This window comes from Nothoprocta perdicaria, unplaced genomic scaffold (assembly GCF_003342845.1).
Source record: "Nothoprocta perdicaria isolate Ctin4 unplaced genomic scaffold, notPer1 scaffold_41, whole genome shotgun sequence".
NCBI lineage: Eukaryota > Metazoa > Chordata > Aves > Tinamiformes > Tinamidae > Nothoprocta > Nothoprocta perdicaria.
Genome location: NW_020455655.1, coordinates 3,759,857 through 3,781,181, shown reverse-complemented (window position 1 = coordinate 3,781,181; position 21,325 = coordinate 3,759,857). Strand labels below are relative to the sequence as shown.

The 21,325-nt window shown below is 36.0% G+C and overlaps 1 long non-coding RNA gene across 2 annotated transcripts in view; it reads left to right on the top strand.

Annotated features, from left to right (window-relative positions):
- Nucleotides 1-21,325, top strand: part of LOC112952828 — a 54,087-nt gene that overhangs the window by 21,088 nt on the left and 11,674 nt on the right. The window contains exons 4-5 of one of the 2 annotated variants that reach the window (XR_003250473.1): nucleotides 10,217-10,412; nucleotides 16,403-16,558. This is a non-coding gene — a long non-coding RNA (uncharacterized LOC112952828). Of the gene's footprint in view, nucleotides 1-10,216; nucleotides 10,413-16,402; nucleotides 16,559-21,325 lie in introns of those variants that run through there. The other variant, XR_003250474.1, reaches the window with a different exon arrangement.

Below are 21,325 nucleotides of genomic sequence, written 5' to 3'. Positions count from 1 at the left end.
AAAAAAAAAAGAGAAAAAAAAAAAGTGAACTGCCTGGTCATCTAGCTACTCGATGGAAAACGTTTAGAAGTCAAACCAGGGTTCAGTGTGGGACAGGACAGTTGCAGGTCATTGTACCTTAGTGGTTAATAGGCTGGTAGGGTAAGCAGCTTTTTTGTAGTTTTATCCTTTCCTCCCCACTCCAGTTGTCTCTTCTGCTCCAGGCAGGCCTGGCTTCTTTGTCCTCTAGAGCTACTTCATAGCCTAATCTCAGAATGCTTTTTATGTTTAGATCTCTTTGGGAAAGAAAACACATTAGTAATTCCATACAGCTTTTTAAATGTAATACTTTACTGAAGAGGGTCTTGTGATCAGAAATGCTTATCTCCTGATTAGAAGATTACCACTGATTTTATTCTCTGCTTGTGAGAGGCATATTACAAAACCAATGCCAATTAATAGAAAAATACAACTAGGCAGATGTAGTACAACTCTGTTTTTCTGATGCTGCTTGAAAGCACAGCCTGACCTTAAAATCACTGCTACATCAAATTAATGTCATTAAACTACCTCCAGTGGATTTTCTAAATATCAGCGTTTTATGGGAATGCCAAAACAACTTGCTTTGATTAGGGAGTCTGGTTCGTGTCATAAGAACAAACTTCTGTTACTTGTATGTAGCAGATTTGGACTCATGAGCAAAACTCAAAGTGTTTTTTGACTTGCTAATTTAATAGAGCTTCAGACTTCATTTATGAGAATGTAGTGCTTTAGAAGATACAAGTTGTTAGTTCTTGTCTCTACTCATTCTCCTGATTATTCCGAGTCTGCAAAGCACACTTGCCTCATTCCTGTTCATTTTTTCCTCTGTTTTTCTGTCATATTCTGTGACTTGCAGCATTTGTTAGCTTCTGCTTTTTCTCCATTCTTTTTATATTTAAATGCAACAATTGTCACAGTAGATGAAATCCTGTGGTACATATGAAGATGCTGCAGAATTTTATTCCTAGTGACCTTCCTGGTATGTGATTAGCTGTTATATTAAGTATAATTCTAAAGCGACATGTCTGCAGGTATGGCTGAATATTATGTAATGATATTTGCAAGAGTTAGCAATAGTGCAGTCTCACAGTTAGAAAGGAATACATATTTTCTATCCTAACTGCTTATTGAGTTGATAGTTCACTTTATGAAGTCTTTTGTCTGCTTCTAAATTCTTAGTGCCAGATGGAAAGCTGAATGTTTCCCTAAAATAGCCACTTGTTTTCTTTTTTGTATTTAGTACATGTAATGGTCAATATATAATCAAATATTTTGCAAGAAAATATTTTTAAGTTGTTGAGATTTATGTGTATTATATGCATATATGAAGATGACTTATGATACTGAGTAGGAATGAGATCTTCTAAATGCTTCTGTTGCTTTAAATTCCTCTTGAAATTGTTTGTGCAGAAGATAACTCACTTATGAAACACACAGAATGGGTAATGTCATGTCTCTATAAAAACAGCTGACTTAAAACTTTTCTTTGATTTTTTTTTTTTTTTAAAGACTTTTGAGGCTGATCAGGACAAAGAGTTATTGGAAATTTCCTGTGTGGGCAAGACTAACTTACTGTTGAGTCACTCCCTTACAGAAGCATAAGTTAAGAAACACAAGAAGACAGTTACATGGGCAGTGGGAGATGGAGCTAGTGACATAAGCATGATCACAAGGAACTGAAAACTTTCATTTTAACATTTTTAAAAATGCAAAAGCAGTATATTAATGAGTTGATATTTATAGAAGGCCCATTGTTTAGAAAAATATTTCTAAAATTTTTAAAGACTTACTTAAATCTTTTTTAGGGAAGAAGTCACATCAGCCATTACACTGCAACTCGGCATTTGGAAGGAGGTTGTCAGCAAGTAAAGTACTTCATGTGAGCTTAACTTAAACTGATTCAAATAAAAAGCCCATACAATTCAGAATCCTGTCTTTAGCAATGACCTAAAGCAGATGCCTAGGAAAGAGCAAAAGAATAGAGCAACGGTTGAGAGATGCTTGTGCTTCTCCCTCCAGCTCACGCGTGTCTCCGGAAGATGAATTCGGTTTTTGTTCCCTAGTGCCTGATGGATTTTTCTTCTATGACTCTGCATGGTCAGCTTTCAAATACATGGAAAACTGTAGCTTCCATGATATCCTCCAGCTGGTGGTTATTCTACTGAAATGCAATATTGCTGTTACAGTTACAAATGTTTACATTAATCATTGTTAATGGAACATGACTAAAGGGCTTGAGCAAGTTGGCTGTGTTTTGCAAACGGGAAYGCTGATATCGGCCGTGAAGCAGTTTCCGGACACTCAGTTATAGGTAGAACAGCAGGGGCTGAGGAGTATGAGTGGAGCTCTTCTTCTGCCTGTCACCATGGGCTTCCTTTTCATTTGAGCTATTTATTAAATAATACAGAATTAGAACACTCATTTCATTTCTTTATTTTGCCCATAGCTGGATATTCAATGGAGTAAAGATTTGCAAGTCAGTTGCACGAACGGTTAGTAAATTTGCCCAGTCCTGGTGAACAGGGTGACACCTTCAGCTTCAGAGTACAATTGAGAGCCCTTGTTTGGGTCTCGCTTAATTGCATGCTGCCATCTCAGTTAACCAGAATTGATATTTTGAGAAAATAGAGTTCTGTGGTATTATGCACAGATATCCCCCAAAGTTTCCCAAGTGACTTGGTGTTCCTATTCAGCTGAGGATGCATGTGGCAATACGAGCATGTTGTACAACATAAGCATGGCAAATACTGAATGCCTAAGTAAGTATTAGTAACTGCTCTGTTTATTGTATTGTCAATACTTGGAAACTCCTTTATGCAGCACAATAGCTATGTAACTTTATACAGGAAGCTTATAAATTTCTAATTAATTAATGGGCAGCCATAAAATGATTTAATAAAGTGACTTTATGATGAATAACAGCCTGAGCTGCTTGCTTAAATGATTTCATCACGCTATTATTAGCCTTCTCATATAATTTTTCAGAACCCCATATTCCAATGGCATATTTTTGAAGCATGAAAGATAGAAAAATGGGACTCCACAAATTTTTTCCACTGCATTATTCTTTAATAACTATGTATGAAGTTAGGTTCACTTCGTTTTTCCTAATTCATCTATTTTGATAAGAATGGGGAAATAATCCTCTAGAGACAAGAATGAAAAGGAACAAAGTTAGGGGATGCAGAAGCAAAAAGAACTGTGGGTTATTTAAAAAAAATCATGACCAAAAAATATCTTATGGAGCTTCTAAGGCCTCTCCAAATGAAGGAGTCAAAAGTGAGTCATGAAAGAAACTGAGAACGTGAGAATACCGCCTCTCTTAAAAAAAAGCTTTTGACTCTTTCACATTTCCTGTAGTCTAGGATAATGTGCTATGCTGACAGTAATTACACCTATTGCCTAAAAATGTCTGTGTTTAATAAATTGGTATCTACTTTTTCAACTGCTTGGCAGAAGCTTGCTTCCTCTGTCTCTGCTGCAGGTGAATGTGCAGGGCTTGGCATCTGCACGGGGAAGGGATGACTGTTTGTTTGCCCTCTTCAGATACTTGCAGAGAGTTGTTGAAGGCAGGTGGTTATCTTTTTATCTCTTATTTCTTCTACAAAAACTTTGCTTTCACATAGATGCCTTTCTGGTTTGGCTCCCTTTTTTTCTCCTTTTGTTTTCTGGTTTGGAGTTTCTGCTTAGGTCAGTTTCTGACTGCTGCATGTATGAACAATGATTTGTGCACTTAAGCTGTTAAAATATTTATTTTTATTGGATTATTAAAAGTCAAAATGTGAACTAGGTAACCCAGAAGTCTGAGTAAAATTATTTGGAAGTTGATCAAAATCATATTACATTTGTTTTCAAAATTTATCTGACTACAATTATTACAGTTAATGATCCCTTTTTTCCAGTATTCTTGAAACATATGATTATTTTATATTTTGGGCTATCCTGCCATATACTTAGAAGAAGAGGAAGAAAAGAGAACCATATGTTCGGCTTTAGTGGTAAATCCCAGGACTTGTCTGTGTGGTTTTAAGGAGTGTGTAGATAAACCATGACAAAATAACTGATCCTGACTGAGCTCTATCCGCCGTAAAAGATGGCCAGTGAGCAATTTCACTAAGGTAAGAAGCTCTCTTGGAATTTCGTGCTTTTAATAAAATATAACCTAGATGGCCTGTTGACCTGGCCTTTTTTTTTAATGCTTGAGTCTTAATCTGTGGGCCTTGTTCTTCAGAAATCATTAAGCTGGTGATTTCAGAGACAGTGAAGGGGGAAGCCAAGAGTGGAGTCCTTGTATATTAAACAATATACTTTAACACGTATAAACAACATATATATTGTTAAGAGAATGAGAAAAAGAAAGTTTTATTGGAGACTATATATAGAACTGTTTGATCCAAGGAATTCCAAGTTTTATCTCTTGAGCATTTAAATCTGTTTTATGAGAAAAATGACTTGGAGAAGTATGAACTTTTATCTTTTTTTACCAGCTTTCTGTTGATAGGGAGGTTCTTTAGGCTTATTTCCACATTTCTTTACCCAGAATTAGAGAGATAACATATCTAATAAATTGTCATTTTTGTTTATTTAATAGATTTAATAGCAAAAAATATTATTTTAAGCAAATAAATTCTTCTTTACTACCTGAGCAACAACGGTTGTGAATCTCTGGTAGATTCTTTGTTATTAGTAACCTTCCATATCTGTTTGGATGTCCTTTACTTCTTCCATGTGAAGAGACAGTGAACAGTGATTGTCTGTTTATCCCTCATAGTTTTATAGAAATCTTTGCTAGTTATTTCATCTACTGATAGATTACAGTGTAAGTGACTGAATAGAACATTGAAAAGCAAATATCATGTAGGAAATGAATAGGTAGCATTAACGATTGAAGAGGCTTGATCTCATAGCAGACGAAAGGAATGAAAGAAAAGTAAGTCTTTGCAGTAGACCTTAAGTTTTCTTCTGCCCAGATACATCTTCTGAAACCAGGGATATGAACTAGTGAAATACTCTCAACTGCAGCTTGGATACATATTCTAAAATTCAAACAGTGGTGATTTCAGAAAAGGAAATAATTGCTGATGCTGCTGGCATGTCTCCAGAAAATGAGGGAACCATGAGTTGTGCGTAAGCAACAATAACTGTGAGACTCTGTTACTGATCTGTCTTTGGAGATTACTCTTTATTTGTGGAAAGGGCCATTTTTGAACAATTGCAGCAATTAAATATAGCATTTGATTAGAATTTAGAGATTTAGTGAATATTGAAAGGCCTATAGTAAACACTAGAGTGACCAGTGTGGTTTATATTAATATTCTTGTTCTTCTAGTTCACCTTAATAAATATAACATACAAAAGTGTTTTGTTTTCCTCAATTTTTTTTTTTTTAGAGGGGCCACATTGAAATTTTGTATCTATGATTTGTTGCCAGGATTTTTTTACGTAGAGTTGTGGTGTGATTCAGATTTCAGGAGAGATTTTCCTAACTGTTTTGTCTGTCTTTGAGTTAAAACTTGCATATTTTTCTTAATGAGCTTGTGCAATTTCCAAAAATAAATATATATTGAAAATGAAAGGGCTTTCATTTCAGATTAAGATACATATTTAGATGCAGATTTTAGAAGAGAGGCTATGGATATACTCATTCCTAAGTGACCAGAAGATGCAAGACACATTTGTCTGTCGTGGCTGTATGTTTAGTAGATCTTCAGATAAACCCTACATTGTGGTGTTCTGTTTACTTCAGTCTGCTGGAAGAGTAAGAGGTAACTATTGTGGAGGAGATTTGGCTTTACTGCAAATTCTACAAGGAAGCCTGCGTCCTATAAGGCAAAGTATTGTCAAAGTAGATCTGGCTACCCTAACTTTGGGAACTTGTAGGCTTAGCTTTGCTTTGATTCAAATTCCAAATGAAGGAAATGGAACTAGAAGCAAGCTTGCAGGGTACTGTGAGTATAATTCTGAGCCTTAACTCCAACAATTGTAATATTAGAAACATTTTTGATTGAGAAAGCCATGATGGATGCATATTGTCTTTTTTAAGTTTCATATATGTGAACTGGTTAACTTTAAAATGCTGATAAACTATTAGGCCCCACTTCTACATACTGTGTTCAATATTGGTTAATGCAAGTTAAAAAGGTACCTAAGAAAGGTGTCTTAGAACAGAATTATATTTGTTTAACATGGTGCCTATATTTTAAAGTCTCAGTGTTTTATGAATGTTTATTCTTACAATGCTGTTTTGGAATGAACTGCATTTTGCTTTATAGACAGAAAACCAAAAATCTGGAAAGATCAAGTGTGTTGTCAAAGGCGACTCAGGAAAGAAGTGTGTGGCAAAAGCCGAGTAAAATTCCAGTCTCGCAACCTTCCATACTGTAAATAAATGACAAAATCATTTTTCCCGATCTTTGTTAATGTTCCAAGGTACCATATGCTTCTTATATACTTGAGTGCTTATTCCAGTTTCTGTATGTTGGTACTAGGGATGGCATGCCCCGTAAAATTACCTGTTTGTATGGAGTACATTTTTTCATTGTTTGAAAAAATACATACAGGTTTATTGATTTATGTAACACACGTGTGAGAATTTTCACTTTAAGTTAGTATGATTTCTGTCTTCAGAACTTTGGGTTCAATTGAGGCTTTTGAAACATGCACTGAATGTCATAAAATTCCAGCAAAACTGATAATTGTTCAATTCTTTACCACAAAAATTTCAGGAAGTTCCTCAGAGAAAATGTATCAATGGCTGCTCTGTCTACGATCAGACTTGGCTGCAATATGTAATTTTTATTTTATTTTTAGCAGCAACAATWAAATGGCATTGAGGAATGGTTTTGGAGATCATGTGTATTTAATTTGTATTGCTTTTTTGCATTTATTTTGCAAACATACTTGGGTCTTGAGTTTCCCCACAAGTTCTGGGTTTTAGTCTTCTCYGTTTCCTAAATTTGTTTGTTTTATGGGAAATCATTCTCAAATAATTATCCTTTCTTTACAAAAATATGCAAAACAGTACAAATCAGACATGAGATCTTTTGCATCTTGATTGCTAGATTTATTTTATAGAGGTTATAAAACACACAACAATCATGGAAATGTATAGCATCTAGATCTGTTTCTTAGGATTATATGTCCACTTAGAGGAATATATCTAGATCATTTTTTGATTAAAATTTCTTAGGCAAAAATCTTCAGATCTTCTTTAGTTAAGAATGGAGCAGAGAGGAGAAGGCCAAAAACCAAAACTGCACATATTATCAGTGCATTCAGTGCCCTGTGAAGGTCAGTTGTGGCTTAATTGTTTTATATTTTATTCTGTATTACTTGATAATTTATGCAATTTCATTTTCTATGTGTGCTACTGAAATTGAGTTGAAGTTTTCACAGAACTTCTTGAGTAAATCTGAGATCTCTTCTTTGAGYGATATCTCTCCACATTTATAAACAATGAATTTCATAGTCTAGTCGTGCTCTAACATAATGTTTGCTCTTTATCACATTTGTGATCTAGGATAACTTAATAACTCCTATTACCCCCCTCTTCATCTTTGTTTCTAAATTATTCCTACATATTCTTTCTAAATTATTATATAAATTTGTTGAATAACACAGAACAGATCCCAATGGGATACCATTGTCCACTTTCTTTTTAGTGAAAACTGTTAACTTCTACTTGTTTAAGTGTCAGACAGCGATGACTTTTCCACAGCACGCCTTAGCATTTTTTTTCTTTTGGCTGATGAAAGGATCATAGAAAACAGCTTTTTCAGCTGTAACATTTTGGACTATGTTCTCTATGCTGCCCAGGACAAAGTCCAGAATCAATTACCTCTTCTAGGTTCCTCAGTTACTTGTTCCATACTGCAAAGTTGTTTGGAATTCAGTATTTTAGTTTCAGCTTTGTGCTCCAAGGAGAGATGGAGAGATATTTGAGAAAGAACTCCAGACTTGCTGCAATATACAGAGTCAGGTTTTGAGCCTTGATCTCATTTTTGCTTCCCCTATGTACTTTGAAGCTTTGAACTTTTGAACTAGGCAGTACCATAGAATAGCTGAGATGGAAGGGGATCTCTAGGAATGACCTGGTCCCTCACAACTGCACAGACAGCTGGGTCAGGGTGCTCAGGGCCCTGTCCTGGCAAGTTCTGAATGTCTCCAAGAAGGGATATTTGACTACGTTCGTGTAAACTTTTTTTGCCTAATATCTAATTAGGATTTCTTTTGTAACTTTTATCTTTTGCCTCTTGTCTGATCACTGTGCATTTCCAAGAGTAGTCTAATTTCTTGTCCTCTAACTTCCCCTTGGGCAGCTGTAGTCGGTAGAAAGATTCCCCCCTTAACCTTCTCGAGAGCAACCAGAGCCAGATTTCTCAACCTCTCCTAGTCTGTCCTGAACATGAACCCTGGGATCTTGTCTGGACTTGAGTTTGACAATGCCCAAAACTGGGTGCAATGTCTATATTGCAGCCTTACACTAGTGGGATATAGAGGAATGAAGTGGGCAGCCACTTTCCATAGCCTTGATGATTTCAGACTGCTAATTCAACACGGTGCGTGGCTGCCACCTTCTTCCTTATGTTCAACTTGTCAACAAGAACCACCAAATCCTTTTCTGCAAAGCTGTCTTGTAGCCAGTTGATGACCAGATGTACTGTTGCATGAGGATATTCCATTCCAGATGCAAGATATTGAATGTCCTTTTTGAAAGTCAGAAGGTTTTTGTCAGCCCATTTCTTAGCCTATCAAGTTCCTTCCATATGAATAGCAACCCTGCCTTGTTTATTAACTGCTATCCTCAGTTTGATATGATAACTATTCATACCACAGTCTTTCCATAAATATTTTGATACTGAAAACATCTGTCCTGGAGTATGGACTTATGTTATATGCAAATAAATTTCAGTTTTACTAATGGAAACTGTTGCAAAAGATATTTTTCTAATGGAACAAACTGATAGTTATGACTGTTGCAGTAATAAGGAGCRTATCATGAAACACTGGTGAACAATTTCTGTGATTTCAGGGGCATGGTTTATGCTGCCTGCTGGTTTAAAGATTACTTTGTTTTTATGGAGGATAAAGTCATAGCTCCCTTGGAGTTTATTAGAATAGATGGTTAGTGATAGCACAGATTTCAGAGGGGTGGTAGTGAAATGGGATGGTGTTTTTTTCCACTTTCATCCTAATGAATGTCTTTGGTCTGCTCTAATGATTCCATTGCAAAATTTGCAACTGTAAGCTTCTGTCTGAGCATCCAGCATCATGGAAATATGTAACATTCTCAGATTTGATTAAAGAGAGTGATACTCCAAAAATGTCCCTCTCCACACTACTTTCATGTATGGCAAGATATGCAAGTCCAGAAGTATGAAMAGTGTGTGATTTAGATCTTTACATGTCTTGTTGCATTCTTCCTACTCTAGAAAGCTAATGAAAGGTGGGAATATTTTTTTATTCATTTTGGTATAGTGTACCAGGCTTTTTTGTTTTTTCTCTGGCAGTTTATTATGTAAAACAAAGCCCGCCTTTAAGTTAAGGTGGAGAAATGMACACAATAGTTGTTCGTGTGATGAATGTTTATAGCTAATACATGATGGTAGTATATGCCTCTATGACATCAGTTGATGTTAAGAGTACACGGAGATTTACAGGCTGTAAAAATTGGGTAAGTTACTGGCTGTGTTGCAGCAAAAAGAGATTTTATGTGGAAACATGTGGTGGAGGGGTGGATCCTATTGTTTGAGTTGTCTCAAGTATTGGGCAAGAGTTGTTCAGTAAAAGAGCAGATACTTCTGACATATGAAAAGGTTATTTCTTCGTGCAATCTTGCCATTTAAGATCTCCAGTAGTCTGAGTAAACCATGGTTAGAAATGAAGCAACTACACTGGATGTGGGACTTGAAAATCAAGATAATTTTTCTGTAAACTTTCACTCTGTTTGTTTATAATCTTCCCTACGGCTGAAGTCAGACTCCTCCTGTGACTTGGCAAAGTGATTAGGCCCTGAATTTTCAATTCCTCAGGCATTACCTGATGTAGAAGCCTTGTAATCAGAGTTACTTTACAGTTAGAGGGATATCATTGGATTTCCTTTCCCCATGCAGCATACATTTTTGGACATAAAAATATATAGATGTGATTGAGGCTGATGAAGTAGCTTGTTTAAATAATGCTTTTATACTTACAGGGCAACTGGATAGACATGAAGGGCACAGAGGAGTGTTATTTCTCCTACAGTCTCTACAATGGCTGGTCGTTCCAGTGTTGTCACCAACAGCTCAGTGCCCCTGTTTCACAGTGGCCGTGTTAGGACATTACAACCAACAACTGAGCAATGACGTTTAATCCTTTCTCAGTGTTATGAAGCAAGCAGATTGCAAAAGGTACAGTATGTAAATATTTATCTTTATATATATATATATAAAAATATATATATATGAATGAATGCTAATTATGTGTCATAATAGTATAGTCTTGTTTATTAACAGAAGGCATCTGCAAATAACCTACAGGTTAAATAGATGTTAACCTACAGGTCAGTATGGATATAATAAAAATGTAGCAAGGTGAAAAATGTAAAAGTAAGTTCTTCTATTTTCTACCTGCATTTATATGCACATTTATGTGGTGTGTTTTGTCTGACAGTAAGCTTCATATTTGAAGAAAAAAATATTTGCTTTGTCAAGAACACATTTGCCATCTTTGTTCTGTGTAGAACACACGGCTGTCATCCCAATACYGACATATTTGAAGAGCAAACATTCTAGGTTTCTGTTTTTCTTATTTTAAATACACATGCAAGACTCAATTTCCTTGTACGAACTACCTGTGCCCTGGATGCTCCCACTGGACATTATCCCTTTGGAATCCACTTTATTTCTAGAATATTTAATAATAAAATTTTAAATATCTTGGTTGATAATATATGCCCACAATTTTTAGGGAAAAAAGGATGAAGTCAGCTCATTTAAAAGTTCAGTAGAACTATGTATTTGAAGAATGAGATGAAAGCCTTTTCCTTTATGAAGCACAAAAATAAAAAAAAAAAAACCTTTTTGACAGAGGCTGCTCGTGTAATTTATGCAAGTTTTCCCCCTGAAGCTTATTCAGGTGGCCTGATGTGCAACSGAACAAGTAAAATAAGTGCCAAAACTGATATCAAAGGAAAAAAATAGTATGAATGCAGGGAAATCATGCAGCCTTTTCATTATCAGTTAATACACAGGCTATGTTTAAGCAAAGCCTATGAAGTAACATAAAGATGAGATTTCTGAGTAAATGATGTCTGCTAAGTCTTAAAGGAAGTGTAGATGAAGTAGTGTTGTAGGAGCTTGGTATCATGGGGAGGGGGTTGTGCCTGATATTGGATGAATAAATTTTGTGTGGTATTCTTAAAGTGTTTGTGAGAGCTTGTTTGTTTACCTAAAGCCCAGCTGGACTAGATGCTTTCTGTGTTTCAGCTCCTAATGAGAACAAGATGAGGTCATGAGTCTCTCTGATAAATATGAATTTATACATAGGTATTATTCAAACACTACTGGTGTGCAGAGCCTTTTGTCATGACTAATGAAACTATCGACTAAATGAATTGAGGCACAGTCTTTCATGCAGTATTATGGAAAAAAAGGAGAATGTCTCAGCCCATCTTCATCATTCCCATCATCTTGCCTCCTTTCAGTTTCCTGTGGAGTCTTTCAGTATCTATAAATAGGAATGCTAGTAGATGTAGTGATCTAGATTTTTCTTTTAAAGAAACAAAAATGACAATCTCTTCCTCCCTCAAACTACCTGTGATAAGCAGGGATTTACTTAACATGATGATGAACAATTTATAGCTTCTGGGCTGTGCTTTTACACTTTGAGATGGATTCATCTGTATTACCTGGTTTTATGAGCATACAGAGATCTCAGTTCTAAGGTGATTAGAGTCTACTTCCTGCACTGGTAGTATAGGCTGCCATTAGACTTGTATATGTGGTAACAGAATATCATTTTAAGGTATGTTTGCCTGAAATAATGATTTTGACACGATTCTGTCTCTATGATGCCACTTATTGATTCATGATGGTGATTCTGACATCAGCCCATATTCGTGATGCCGGTATGGAGGGGATGAGAGCACAGGCACCTAATTCCCTGACCCTCACACTGTCCTGTGAGGAATTAGTTGGTGTACATTAAAATGTTTGGCTATTGTAATAGTTATAGCTGGGAAAATAAGCTTGTACTTAATAACCCCAAGATTAGCAATCTTCTACAGTGATGTAATGCTGTCTTCTTACATCCTTTCTTATATCCAAACAAAAATTGATTATTTACTCCTTGGCTGAAGCTAGAGATCTAGAGCAAAAGTGTTGAAATATCTGAATGCTTTCTTTTTTTCTGTAATAGTTGGATATCAGTGTGATATTGCAGTAATCTTCCTTGCACTATGCACTGAATAGTCCGATATTTCTTAACTGCAAATGCATCACTACGAATTTCCAAGTAATGCTTTTTGTAATTAAATTCAGTTTCAAGTTGACTTTACTTTGCTTACATTATCTGGTTAGGCAATCATTGCCTGGAACATAATAAAATAATCTAACTACTGTTCTTTTAAGCAGAAGCTAAGCAATAATTAATATGCTTCCTTATGGATATCCTTAAAAAATTTAGGAAATATGAAGAGGAATCATCAATAAGAATAGAGAAATCATCTTGTTATACAGGAGCTTTTGGATGGTATGTTTCATTGAAAAATCTTAAAGAACAACAAAAACTTAAATGAAATACAAATACAGCAAGATTGTTAACTGCAGGATACCTTTAAGGCAGAAATTTGACTTGAGTCACGTGAAGAATATTCCAGCAGTGCTGTTCATATTCTTAAAATCAAATGAGCCAGACGTTTACTGGATTTTGATGCTAAGGGTATATACTTCTGTGTGTCTATATACCCACGCATGTGCATGCACACATGCACATATATGCACATAAACACATGTATATGTGTGCATACTGCTTTTTTATTCAGTCTAATGAACAATGCTATATATATAAAGTCTACTGTAATTAGTAGTAGACTTTTGAAAGGCAGAGTAAATACAGAATTTGCTTGTGTTCAGGCCCAGTGTGACAGGTACATAGCACTGTTTTGACTTTATCATAGTTTTCACTTGACTTTCTTGGTTCTTCTTAAGGAGAGAATTACCCTTTCCTGAATTTCTAGAAATCTCTTAGTATATTCTGTGAACTGCTATGGATAATATCCATATGGAAAAATCTGTTTATCAACTAAACCAAAAATCAAGGTAGTTAACTATTTGAAATGCCTTCGACTGTAGTAAAATTAACATGGCATTCTTATGCTTTGTAGTAGAACTAGAAACTTGCTATGTTTTATGTTTTTTAGATACTCATTTGTCTCTTAGTCATTTAAGATTTTTTTACAAATGAAATAGCAAAAAAAAAAAAAAACATTTCCCAATTTATTTCTTCTTGCAGTTCAATCACAATGATAAATAGAATGTGTCTTTTTTACTTTAACCACTATTTGATTGCACAAAGCTGTTGCTTTTTCTTTCACAATTCTAGCAAAGAAATGCTAAACAGCTGGTATTTTTTTCTAATAGTTTTTAAGGCAAATTGCAAAAAAAAAAAAAAAAGCTTTGAAAAATAGTGAGTTGGGGTATATACAGTATAGTATATGTATAGTATTATACAATTTTTGTCTTAACCTAAGCTGACAGAGTCCTTCAGAATATGAGAGGACATAAGGATGTGGTTTAGGTTGCAGCTAACTGTATCCAGATAGGGAAGAATTGTGGAAAATTTTAATTTTCTGGAGGAGGTTTAACTTGAATGCCCCGAATGCTTGCTGTAAGGGACTTTAAACCTTTAAGTGTCTAATAGGAATTGTATCAGAATAGAAGAAATACTGTAAATGATTAGAAAGAAACCATGATCTATGATCTTTCTGGAGTGAAATAATAAAACTAGTGATATTATTAGGAGAACAAATGGAAAAACAAGTGAAATCTACTAAAAACAGTGTCCAAATTCAACAATATAGTGTATATGCTACATTACATTTGTCTACTGCATTTGAGAGAGAGAGAGAGTGGTGACCTTGATGTATACAAGTGCAGGGTCCTGAATGGGGATATACTCATGAGTGCTGAGGGTGGGGTCAGATGTTATTTCTAGGCCTTTCTCAGTAATCTTGGAAAGGAAAAGCAGAAGAGATGACTGAGGACTGGAAGGTGGCTGATGTCATTCCTGTTTTCCAAATAGGCAAGGAGCAGGACCCCGGGAACTACAAGCCAATCAGCCTCACTTCCATCCCTGGGAAGGTGATGGAATTAGCTCACCTTGGATGCCCTTTCCAGGGAGGATCCAAGGGTAAGGAGGTGCTTAGAAGTAATCAGCATAGATTCATCAGGGAGAAATCATTGTTGACAAGCCTAATAGCCTTATATGATGGAATGACTAGCTGGATAGATGAGAGGAGAGCAGTGAACATTGTCTGCCTTGCCTTTAGGGAGGCTTTTGATGCAGTCTCTTGTAATATCCTCATAGACAAGCTCAGGGTGAATGGAATAGATGGGCAGGCAGTGAGGTGGACCAAGAACCAGTTGAAAGGCAGAGCTCGGAGGGTTGTGCTCAGTGGCAYAAGGTCTGGTTGGATGCCTGTAGGTAACAACGTGCCCCGGGTGTTGCTACTGAGTTGAGTCTTGTTTAATTTACTCCTTGGTAAATTGATGAGGCAAGCAGTATGGCAGAGTTGCTCCACAAGTGTGACTCACAGACATGCAAGGGCTCCCAATTCCAGTGTAGTCTTCATCCGGGGGACAATTGCTCATAGTAGTTGCCAGGAAACCAAGCTGATTTCTGGTAGGAGCCTATTTAGATAGCCAGGCTTACATGTCTGTCCAAACAATATTGGTTGTTTATTTTTGTGTGTGTGTGTTTGTGTTATTGTGCTTTTGACAAAACAGCATTTTTCACTTAACCTTTTTTTAAGTTCTTCATCAATATTTGTCTCTTCTAGTATTTTTAAATACGTAAGTTTTACTGAAGTAATGCACACTTAGTGCAGTGCAATCTACTTTATTATATGACACTTTTTTTAGAAGTTCATAGTTCAGTGTTCTGTGGAGAACATGATATGGGATAAAAATATTTATTTTAGCAATTTGTGCTTTCCTACTATTTTTGTAGTTCATATTATATTCAAAACATAATGTTATTTGTGTGTGTTTGGGGTGTGTGTGTGTGCACCAAAAGCATGGTGAACTGCTTCCCGTTGGAGAAGAGTTGCCGCAATGAGCTTTGAAAGGCATCAGTTTAGGCTTAGAATGCAGGTGTTCAGATCATCAGTTTGTCAAGAAGGGAGAAGTGTCAACCTGAACATGGTCTCCAGAGGTAGGAGGGTCTTCTGTTGAACTCTGACTTTCTCAGAAAAAAAAAAAAAAAAAAAAAATTTGGATCCTGTGGATTCTAAAACTGCCTGAATTTTTACTATTTTTTGCATATATGGAGATGATGAAAGTGTCTTTTTATTCCCCAGTAAGTAGTTTTAGGAAAATAATATTAACAGAAATACCTTTAGCTTTCTTTGCTGACAATGCAATTTATATTGCACAGATGATGGTAGTTATAGTTGCTCTCATGATGCTTAAGTAGTTGTGGGTCATGGAAGAGATTCACTATTTTCAAATTGGATATATAAATGAAAGTACTATTTTCCATGTCAAACTTAAACACAAAACTTAACAGCAAATGCTGATCTGTAGCACTGCCCTAAAATAAAAGAAAGGAACTTGATACCTTGGTCTAAATAGGGAGCACAGATTGCAAGCTAGTGGTGAAAACCTATTTTTCCTTATACTTTGCAACAGGTTTAGTTKTATATTGTGCAACTGGTATTAGTATGTGTTATAAAAAGTATAAAATGAGAATAACCTATATGACCATGGAAGAGTCTGGTATACAGGTGGTATATAAATATTACCATGGATAMTTACCAATAAATTCTTTTTTTAATTTTTTTTTTTTGCTTCTCCTCTGGATTACTTAGACCTTGCATCAGGGGTGTTTYCTTCCTGTGCTTGTTTGCTTTTTTGCTAGAGTAAGTGGACAGAGATTGCAAGGACTTTGCTTTGCCCTGTGTGCTGCCCAGCAGCTGAGATAGCAAGTGGGTTGTAATTATTGATAGTGATCAGGGAAGAGCTATTCAGTTGAGAAGTGTATCTGATGCATATTTTCTTCTGGAGCACAGTTAGTTGAATATCTTGGTAGAATTGTACCAAAATTTTTTTTTGTAGCACTTAAATTTAAAACGAAAATATTTAAATCTTAAAAATAACTTTCATTTTTTTATTACTTTAAGGGCCTGACTCTGTAAATGTGTGGCTGAAAACATGCACGTGTATGCTGGATGGGACCGGACATATTCCAATGAACTCTTCATGACACTTTTCTAACTTTATGAAATTACAAATACTGGCAATTGGTTCTTTAGTCGCAGTTCAAGTTCTTGCAGTTGTTCCCAGCTTTGCTGTAGTGCYATGTGTATATCTTTTAGGCAAAATGGGGTCTGTACTAAATGGCTTTGTTTAGAGTGTTCTTCATAGAAATGTTCCTGCCACATGTATTTGCTTGGTCTGTGCATTCTCATATAGAGTGTTTCCTGGCATTAAAATGGACAATGAACATTTAAGCAAATGTGCTTAAGCATTTGCATCTATGTTAATTGTGGGAACACCCAGTTTTAGTGGCATGAACACTTCATATAAGCAGGCATCTGATGCAGTTCCTGCTTAAATATAAGGAAAACATTATTTGCAGCAAGAGAACTTCTTTGAAACAACATGAATTGTGAGGTGAGACATTTGACTTGTTTAAAAAGCTTTTAAATGGGGCTATTTTGAGGATAAATATTGGCTCTGTATGATATCTGAGAGCCTTGCTGTTGAATTTGGCTTAAATAGTACTTGAGTTGAACAGATCTTTCAAGGCCTCTGCATGGTCCTCTGTGTATATTACTTACAGGGAGCAAGAGGTTTTAAAAGTGTCTAGATTGTGTGTGTGTGTGTGTGTGTGTGTGTTTTCTTACATGTGTATGTGGGGATAAAGGAGAAGAGAGAGATGTTCCTTAGTCTTATTCAGGAGATTACTTCATCTCCTTATTAACAGAACAGTTTCACAGACAAGCCAGGAAAAACAAAGTGTCCTTTCCTAATCCTGCTATTTTGTTATTGGTTTTCCCACCTCATGTGTGAGTGGAGTTGAGGTTGTCACCTCATTGTGGTCAGTTCCACACCTTTTTCAGGATAAACAGCAGGCGAACTTGTATAAGCAGCATCCATGCCAAGGCCTTTTTATAAACCAAACTTTAATTTGTTATTGTTTTGGCATCCATGAATGTGTTTGTGAGACCATGTGGGCTGGCTGTGGAAGACACTATAAAAACTAACAGTGGAATGTTCATCTGGAGATGTTCTGGGTTATTTATGAATACTTAGGGCCCAATCCTGCCACCTTCTCTCACGCAAACTGTCCCATTGAGGTCAGCCAGTGATTCCGTTTTTTAAAGGATTACTTGTGTGTATAAAACTTTATTGGTTTTGATATATGGATGGAATTTTAAACTCTGTAGGGCAAGTAGGTAATCTATATTTATTGACATTCATTGGAAGCTAAATGTTGAAATGTGCCCTGTGCTCTTGGAATTAAATAAAAAGCAAGTTAATATGATTTAGGAAAAAGTCTTCGTGTTTGGTTATATCTTTGATTTTATAGGTGTCCATTACAAGGACCTTGTTTGTGTAAATTTCCCAAGAAACTTAAAATTAGGAGTGGGTTGCAGTCTCCTGTCAAGGCCTCAGCTTGAGGGAAAGGAGAGAGAATATAAATGCAAGTAGGTTAAGCTGGCAATGAATGTTCTCTGAGCAGTATGATGAAGCAGTAATTAATGATAAAAAAAAAAAAAAATTGGATTATTTGGAACAGATTTTTTAAGATAAGTTATGATTTGATATGAAGGTTATAAGTCATATTTATTTTGATCAAGAATTTGTTTTGATATTTGTACCAAATCAGATGCACTATCCATGATATGAAATCATACAGCAAGCACATTTAACTTGATATATTTCCAGTATCAAAACAAATATTTTGTATAATAGCCTGTAGACTTACTTAAGTATTTCTTTTGAAGCAAAAACAGRGCTAGAAAAAAATGATTTTCCTCCTTAATACAGACATCAAAAGGAAAGAGTGAAAAAAGCTATGAATTAACCTCATCTGCCAGCTAAATGTGATCTTTGAATAGAAATTGGAGCAATCTGAGCTCTAGGAGTGCTCACATGTTTTTTGGCATCCTCTTTACACCAGCAACCCTAAAGATTTACTTGTGACCCCTTTACTAAAAGGTTGAACCATCTTATAYATAGTTCCAAGCTCCACAGAACACCTCCAACTGGCTGTCAAGGTAGGTTGGTTTTGTCATTTTATTCCCTCCTTAAGCATCACTTTATATATATATATAATTTAAATAAAATACACCCTGCATATGCTTTCTAAGATCTCTATTACAGGTATAAGAGAAAATTAATTTTAGTAAATCCATTGAAACACATATGGTAACAAATTCCACGGACAGCATGATAAATGTGCCTTATATTTGGCATAGCTTTAACATACCACTTTTTATTGTTTTTCCATGATACTCTTTCACATAAGTAAAACTGTAATATAAGATTGTTTGCAAAGGGAAGTGTGAATTGATCACAACACGCAAACTGGATTTTCTTCAGGTTGGAGTGGAACCTATAATACTGTCTTTGAAGTTGCACTGTCCATTTTGAGGCCTTGCTGTGGATATGAGCTAGGTGACTTTCACTCTTTCTAAACCTGGAGCCTCTGACAGCTAAAGGTGCAAAATTTTCCCTGCTAGTTTTGAACTCCGGCTCCCCATGTAGTATCACGCTGCATTACTTGCCAAGCCATCAAGACCAATCATCATTCACTATAAGACACATTTTGAAACAATTCAAWTTTGGAACTGATTTCAAAGCCATTTAGATTTATATAAGGAACTCATTAAAAAAACACAACAAACTATTTTAAATACTGGACCAATTATCTATGTATACAGGCTACATATTGAAATAGTTTAAAATTTGAACTAGTCCGTCTCGAGCATAATCGATTTGGTAAAGATACCAAGCACGTGTAAGTGCTTCATTGAACAAGGCATTTTCCTTGCCACTTGCTGCCTTGCCAGTGATGTTGTTTTTTTGTAAATGACCTGAAAACAGTTTTTCATATAATCTTGCTAAACATATCATATCCCGGTGCAGGTAAAGAGTGGGTGTAGTCCTTCAGGCAGTGTCTAGATAGCGAAACTGAGATCATCCGAGCTGATGAGTCAAGTTGCCCTTAACAAGCAGGACAGCACGGGAAAAGTGTGAGCTCATGCTGCTGTTACTTCCTCAATAGTGCAGAAACCACAGAAGAGGATTCAATGATGATTACTAAAGAAGGAAAGGAGAGAACTAGAAACTCATACATGCTGGTATTTAGAGATCTTTGATGTGGCATTTTCACTCCCTGTTTTTTTTCAGACCAGAGTTTTATGGTCAGAAATAATTGAAGACTATTCTACAAGCCAAGGATTGTCTTTTCACTTTCTCCCTTTGAACAAATGGAAGCTGAGAAAAGTTGGTGAGCAGCAAGGTGTGTTGATGAGGTCAAGCTGGACTTGGGTGTTAGCCGACAGCAAGTGGGGGCTTCTCTTTTTTCTACAAGAAAATCATGTTAGCTTTGGTGTCATCAGGAATTAACAATATTGAAAGAATAATTGGAAAAAGAAATCCTTTAACAGTGTCACACCTGGTCTAAAGAAGAAAGGAAAAAATCAAGAAAACTAGTTGACTATGCAAATAGTAACCTAATGACATAGTTCTCTTTAGAAAATCATAATTAYGAGCAATATGGAGTACATAGACCTGCTATCCTTCCACAACTGCTTTTTTTTAAAACACATCTACTGCTGCATTTAGTGCACTGTTCTGTCCTTCCTTCATCTCGAAGAACRTAGCATAAAATGTCTGATACTTAGGAAAAAAGCAAGCTGCCTGTTTTTGTGCTGTTTAGSTTGGTGCAGTTTTTCTGTTGACTTCAGTGAAGTTTGAATTGGATCAGAAATGCCTGAACTAGGGCCTTAGTCCCCAGCATAACCATTTGGTTCAGTAGATTTCCTCCCTGATTTTTCTTTTGTAAGGAAATCATGATTATGACCCCATGTTTCAAATAGCCTTTAATAGAAAACATTTCCTATTTATGTATTTCCAACGCCAAATTAAATTTATGATGGGGATTGAGTGTGGTGGTTGCAACTCACTGAAGGGGACTGGACCTTGTGTCTTGGATGGTGCCTTCCAGTTGCATATTGCTTTCTTACCAAGGTCAGTATTTTTCTCTGTTATTGTCAGAAGGAAATGAAGTTAAATGAATCCCTTTTCATGTTTTCAGCCACAGTGGAGTTGAGAGGAAAGTTACAACCATGGTAATGTTAGCAGTCAATATTGTTTCTCTTTGCAGAACCATAAACAAAATTGTGAAGCTCGTTTCTAAAAGGTCTCGATGACAGCTCTGGTAAATTTAAGCAATCTGGCTACAGAGATGAATAGCATTTTCCTGTTACACATTTTATCTCTCTTTTAGCTTGTGAAGCTATTTTAAATCTAATTAACCTAGTGTCAAACTCTGTTTTTCCTCCAATGGTCTGAGAGCCCTGAACAAAGCTGATCTTTTTAATACAAATTTCTCTTAAAACATTTCTTTTGAACATTTTTCATTTTATTTGCCTGTAGACCAAAATAAGTTATTACCTCAAGAGTCTATAGCTATGGCAATAAAGCAGATGGTACTCACAGAAGCAAAGCAGTTTTTCCACTAATTCACAAAATATGTGTATCTGATGATGGTCTTCCCCTGGCTCAACTTGGGTTTTAGCRATTGTCGTTTTTGTCAGTTTTTCGCACCGCTGGTGAAATTTCACTTGAGTGAAGTCAGTGGAAATTTGGCTCTTAACATCACTGAGGACAAATTGTCACTCGTTGTGCATTAAGCTACACAATACTAATTGTAGCTAGGAATTGTATAGGAATTTCCCAAATGCCTGCCTGGCTTACCCAGCATCAGTGGCAGTGGTCCCTGTATGCCGGGAGCCAGGAGAGCTGCACTTGGATGCACCTCATTCTAGCATCTAGATCACTGGAGTTGTTTTATATTCATTACCCTTTTA